The sequence below is a fragment of the Schistocerca cancellata genome, chromosome 5 (assembly GCF_023864275.1).
Source record: "Schistocerca cancellata isolate TAMUIC-IGC-003103 chromosome 5, iqSchCanc2.1, whole genome shotgun sequence".
Lineage (NCBI taxonomy): Eukaryota > Metazoa > Arthropoda > Insecta > Orthoptera > Acrididae > Schistocerca > Schistocerca cancellata.
Window position 1 is genome coordinate 591,109,314 of NC_064630.1, and position 6,533 is coordinate 591,115,846.

A 6,533-nucleotide genomic window follows, 5' to 3' on the forward strand; every position below is an offset into this window, starting at 1 on the left:
CTTCACCCACTTCATTTCAGAATGAATATTAATTTTATACTATTAAACTGATTTTTCCAACCCCTGCAATGCAGAAATTATTAGTCATTGAGAAAATAATTGTTTAAACGTATTATGTGGGAGATGGTTGGTTGGTTTAAGGATTAAAGGGACGAAACTGCAGAGGTCATCGGTCCCTTTTTCCAAAATACTAAAAATACCCACAGAGAATAAAAAATGTTCAACAGAATAGGAGACAGGCGACACAGAACAAAAGAAACATAGACAAGGACCAGACAAAACGAAATAAAATCACACGGAGTGTGACGGTGGTTGGCCGACCATAGGAACAAAAAAAGGTAAAGCCAACCACCGAAAACACATTAAAAACTTAGTTTAAAACCATAGGCCAAAGGCCAGAATCAACACAAAACAATAAAATAAAACAGAAACACTCAGATTAAAGAATAAAAACCCCCTGCCCTAATAAAATGTAAAACTGTTGTTGTTGTGGTCTTCAGTCCTGAGACTGGTTTGATGCAGCTCTCCATGCTACTCTATCCTGTGCAAGCTTCTTCATCTCCCAGTATCTACTGCAACCTACATCCTTCTGAATCTGCTTAGTGTATTCATCTCTTGGTCTCCCTCTACGATTTTTACCCTCCACACTGCCCTCCAGTGCTAAATTTGTGATCCCTTGATGCCTCAAAACATGTCCTACCAACCGATCCCTTCTTCTAGTCAAGTTGTGCCACAAACTTCTCTTCTCCCCAATCCTATTCAATACCTCCTCATTAGTTACGTGATCTACCCACTTTATCTTCAGCATTCTTCTGTAGCACCACATTTCGAAAGCTTCTATTCTCTTCTTGTCCAAACTAGTTATCGTCCATGTTTCACTTCCATACATGGCTACACTCCATACAAATACTTTCAGAAATGACTTCCTGACACTTAAATCTATACTCGATGTTAACAAATTCCTCTTCTTGAGGAACGCTTTCCTTGCCATTGCCAGTCTACATTTTATATCCTCTCTACTTCGACCATCATCGGTTATTTTACTCCCTAAATAGCAAAACTCCTTTACTACTTTAAGTGTCTCATTTCCTAATCTAATTCCCTCAGCATCACCCGACTTAATTTGACTACATTCCATTATCCTCGTTTTGTTTTTGTTGATGTTCATCTTATATCCTCCTTTCAAGACACTGTCCATTCCGTTCAACTGCTCTTCCAAGTCCTTTGCTGTCTCTGACAGAATTACAATGTCATCGGCGAACCTCAAAGTTTTTACTTTTTCTCCATGAATTTTAATACCTACTCCGAATTTTTCTTTTGTTTCCTTTACTGCTTGCTCAATATACAGATTGAATAACATCGGGGAGAGGCTACAACCCTGTCTTACTCCTTTCCCAACCACTGCTTCCCTTTCATGCCCCTCGACTCTTATAACTGCCATCTGGTTTCTGTACAAACTGTAAATAGCCTTTCGCTCCCTGTATTTTACCCCTGCCACCTTCAGAATTTGAAAGAGAGTATTCCAGTTAACATTGTCAAAAGCTTTCTCTAAGTCTACAAATGCTAGAAACGTAGGTTTGCCTTTTCTTAATCTTTCTTCTAATATAAGTCGTAAGGTCAGTATTGCCTCACGTGTTCCAACATTTCTACGGAATCCAAACTGATCTTCCCCGAGGTCGGCTTCTACCAGTTTTTCCATTCGTCTGTAAAGAATTCGCGTTAGTATTTTGCAGCTGTGACTTATTAAACTGATAGTTTGGTAACTTTCACATCTGTCAACACCTGCTTTCTTTGGGATTGGAATTATTATATTCTTCTTGAAGTCTGAGGGTATTTCTCCTGTCTCATACATCGTGCTCACCAGATGGTAGAGTTTTGTCATGACTGGTTCTCCCGAGGCCATCAGTAGTTCAAATGGAATGTTGTCTACTCCTGGGGCCTTGTTTCGACTCAGGTCTTTCAGTGCTCTGTCAAACTCTTCACGCAGTATCGTATCTCCCATTTCGTCTTCATCTACATCCTCTTCCATTTCCATAATATTGTCCTCAAGTACATCGCCCTTGTATAAACCCTCTATATACTCCTTCCACCTTTCTGCCTTCCCTTCTTTGCTTAGAACTGGGTTGCCATCTGAGCTCTTGATATTCATACAAGCGGTTCTCTTCTCTCCAAAGGTCTCTTTAATTTTCCTGTAGGCAGTATCTATCTTACCCCTAGTGAGACAAGCCTCTACATCCTTACATTTGTCCTCTAGCCATCCCTGCTTAGCCATTTTGCACTTCCTGTCGATCTCATTTTTGAGACGTTTGTATTCCTTTTTGCCTGCTTCATTTACTGCATTTTTATATTTTCTCCTTTCATCAATTAAATTCAATATTTCTTCTGTTACCCAAGGATTTCTATTAGCCCTCGTCTTTTTACCTACTTGATCCTCTGCTGCCTTCACTACTTCATCCCTCAGAGCTACCCATTCTTCTTCTACTGTATTTCTTTCCCCCATTCCTGTCAATTGTTCCCTTATGCTCTTCCTGAAACTCTCTACAACCTCTGGTTCTTTCAGTAAAACTAAGTCAGCCATAACAGGGTCATCAGATAAAAGGGCAGGGAGCGTATCAGGCAGCGCAAACATCTGCCTGAGCACAGTTAAAAGGGCGCACTCCAACAGAATACGGACCACCGTCAAGGCCGCCCCACAACGGCAAAGAGGTAGGTCCTCCAGGCGCAGTAAATAACTGTGTGTCAGCCGGGAGTGGCCAATGCGGAGCCGACAAAGGACGACTGAGTCCCTGCGGTTGGCTCGCATGGATGACCGCCACACAGTCGTCGCCTCCAAAAATGGCACGGAGTTTATTGGGCATGATCCGATCGCGCCATTCAGCGTCCCAAAGCGCCAAAACTTTTCGGTGGAGGACTGCCCGCAAATCAGTCTCTGGGAGGCCAACATCCAGAGACGGTTTTCTCGTGGCCTCTTTCGCCAGGCGGTCAACATGTTCATTGCCCGGGATACCGACATGATCGGGGATCCACACAAAGACCACAGAGCGGCCGCAACACGCAAGAGTATGCAGGGACTCATGGATAGCCATCACCAGACAAGAACGAGGAAAACACTGGTCGAGAGCTCGTAAACCGCTCAGGGAATCGCTACAGATAACGAAGGACTCACCTGAGCAGGAGCGGATATTCTCTAGGGCTCGAAAGATGGCGACCAGCTCAGCATTGTAAACGCTGCAGCCAGCCGCCAAGGACCGTTGTTCAGAATGGTCCCCTAGAGTTAGCGCATACCCGACACGACCAGCAACCATCGAACCGTCGGTGTAAACAATTCCAGAGCTCTGATACGTGGCCAGGATGGAATAAAAGCGGCGGCGGAAGGCCTCTGGAGGGACCGAGTCCTTCGAGCCCTGTGCCAAGTCGAGCCGAAGGCAAGGGCGAGGAACACACCACGGGGGTGTACGCAGAGGTGCCCGGAAAGGAGGTGGAACAGGGAAAAACCCAAGCCCGCAGAGAAGCTCCTTGACGCGTACGGCGATCGGACAACCCGACCGGGGCCAACGGTCTGGCAGATGGACGACTGACTGCGGGAACAGGACACGGTAAGTTGGATGCCCGGGCAAGCTAAAAACATGGGCAGCATAAGCAGCTAGTAATTGTTGGCGTCGTAACCGCAGTGGAGGGACACCTGCCTCAACAAGGATGCTGTCCACAGGGCTGGTGCGGAAGGCACCAGTGGCAAGTCGGATCCCGCTGTGTAGTATCGGGTCCAGCACCCGCAATGCAGAGGGGGATGCTGAGCCATAAGCCAGGCTCCCATAATCCAGACGGGACTGGATTAACGCCTGGTAGAGCCGCAACAGGGTAGATCGGTCAGCGCCCCAGCGGGTGTGGCTCAAGCATCTCAGAGCGTTTAGATGCCGCCAACACGCCTGTTTAAGCTGCCGGATATGAGGCAGCCAAGTCAACCGGGCATCGAAAACCACCCCCAAAAACCTGTGTGATTCCACCACTGAAAGAAGTTCGGCAGCAAGATAAAGCTGCGGCTCCGGGTGGACAGTGCGTCGCCGGCAGAAATGCATAACGCACGTCTTGGCTGCCGAAAACTGGAACCCATGAGCTACAGCCCAAGACTGCGCCTTCTGTGGGAGACATGTCATGATGTATGTAAAGCCCTCTATTGGTTAAGTTCTTACGATCAGTGTGCACCTACATAAAATCCTAGCGGCCGACCCAACAGAGGGTGCTGATCATTGATCTGTCTCTTTTTCAGTTGTCATATAGACAGTTTGTCTTTCATAAGCAATTTATAGGTTGCCACAGGCAATGTATTACGCTATATTAATTGTTGACCGTAAATTCACCATAAAAAAGTCGGACCTATACTCTTCATATATTTCCTTTTAATAATTTTACGTGGGTAACTGCATTCATCTTTTAATGTATCACAATTGGTTTCTATGATGGTCATCAATTTCAAAAAGTCTGCTACATGCATTTTATCTAATGTGCTTTTATCGCATTACGTTTTTACGTAAATGATGACTACATATAAGCAAGCCCACAGCAGCGACATCTAGGGAGGGTGTAGGAAAACAGGTTGCTGGTTGTTACTGCACTTCAGTAGCTACTTGCAATAACCACTATGTGGATGATGTGGTCTATACTACACCTTCTTTTAGATCTGTGACGATGCTATGCTGATTATATATATGTTTTGACGATGCCATTATGGCCATATCAATTTAGGACATGGTGTAAAAAAGGTACATTATATCATATTTTATCTGTACATTTCCCGGGTTGTATGACAGTATATTGTGATACATATTGCTGTTTTATGTTAAAATACACACTGCTCACTAGATGTATATATTTATATATTTTAGATCTGAGGAGGGTCATTACAGACTGAAACCGGTCATCGTGTAAAGAATTCATATTGTGATCAGAGACTGGAAGAAAAAAGCATTGGAAAAACGTGAATAGGACCTTTATGTAGGAAATATAATGTAGTTCAATTTTTTAAAGGTAGGTAGGTAGGTTGGCTGGTTTAAAAATGGGGGAAAGGGACCAAACTGCGAAGTCATTGGTCCCTTGTTGCCCGCAGAACAATTACCCAAGGGAAAGAAGAAAACAAAGAAGACAAACGGCACAATAACAGGAGAAAGGAAGTACCAGAAGAACTAGAAGAACGACAGGAGGACAACAAGCACTAGAATGAACAAAACAGGACAAAAAAACCACAGACACACAAGAAACAGGGAGAAGAGGTTAAAAGCAAGAAAGCAGATTACCATGAGAATGAAAAAGGAGAAGCCAGCCACCCTGCAACACATTAAAACCTCCACCCTAAAAGCCCTAGTGTGGAGGACACAGGGGGACAAAGGACATGCACTAAAAATCAGATCAAATGATAAAACTCACCCTCATAAATAAAACGTAAAACTAAAGCTGATGTTACGGCATTGTAGCCCAGCACTGAAGGTAGGGTGAGTGGGAAAGTTAAAAGTTTGCCACAGTGCAGATAAAAGTGAGTAGTCCAGCAAGAGCGGGACAACTGTCATTTGGGAGCCACAGCGACACTGAGGTGGGTCCTCGCAACGGAGGAGGTAACCATGTGTGCGTTACATATGGCCAATGCAGAGCCGACAAAACACAATTCATTCCCTGCGAGAAGCCCGCAGGGAAGACTTCCACACATTCACAGTCTCCTTAATGACACACAGTTTGTTTTGCATAGTGTTATGCCACTCCATCTCCCAATGCCAAAAAACCTTGCGGCGTAAGGCAGAACATAGGTCAGTTTCAGAGATACCCATCTCCAGGAATGGTTTCTGCATAGCCCATTTACCCAGCCTGTCAGCAAGTTCACTGCCTGGGATTCTGACGTGATCTGGGGTCCACAAAAACACCAGTGAATGACTGGACCATTCCAGAGCATAGATGGACTCCTGGATGTTCGCTATCAAAGGATGGCGAGGTTAGCACTGGTAGATAACTTGTAAGCTGCTCAGCGAGTCAGAACAGAGAAGAAACAACTCAACTCACCAGAACAGGACTGGATGTACTGATGTGCACGAGATATGGCCACAAGCTCTGCAGTGAATACACTGCAGCCAGCAGGCAAGGAATGCTGTTCAATATGGCCTCTGTGGACATAGGCAAAGCCAACATTACAATCGGCCATCGAGCCGTCGTCTTAAACAACTTCAGAGCCCCGAACACATAAAGAATCAAGAGGAAGTGACAGCGGAGAGCGGCAGGATTAACAGAGTCCTTAGGGCCGTGCAAAAGGTCCAGACGGAGCTTCGGCTGAGGTGTACAGCTTGGAGGTGTACGTGAATGGACCTCAAGTAGAAGTGGTAAAGAGAAGGACACCAGTGAGGCTGAGGGGCCAGTAGCTATCCACATCAAGTGAATTTTTACCAGGTTTTAGCACCGGAATGATAGTGCTCTTCCCGCCATTGCGATGGAAAGATGCCATCGCACCAGATCCGGTTGAAGATGATGTGGAGATAGCGCTTGTATTCAGGTGC

General features: G+C 45.3%; 1 protein-coding gene across 1 annotated transcript in view; it reads right to left on the reverse strand.

The window, feature by feature from the left end:
* LOC126187423 (zinc transporter 5-like) overlaps positions 1-6,120 on the reverse strand; it is a 249,072-nt gene extending 242,952 nt beyond the window's left edge. Inside the window, exon 1 of the mRNA XM_049928495.1 lies at positions 6,046-6,120. The gene's annotated coding sequence lies outside the window, so the exon portion shown is untranslated. The remainder of the gene's footprint in view (positions 1-6,045) is intronic.
* Between the last annotated feature and the right edge of the window lie 413 nt (positions 6,121-6,533).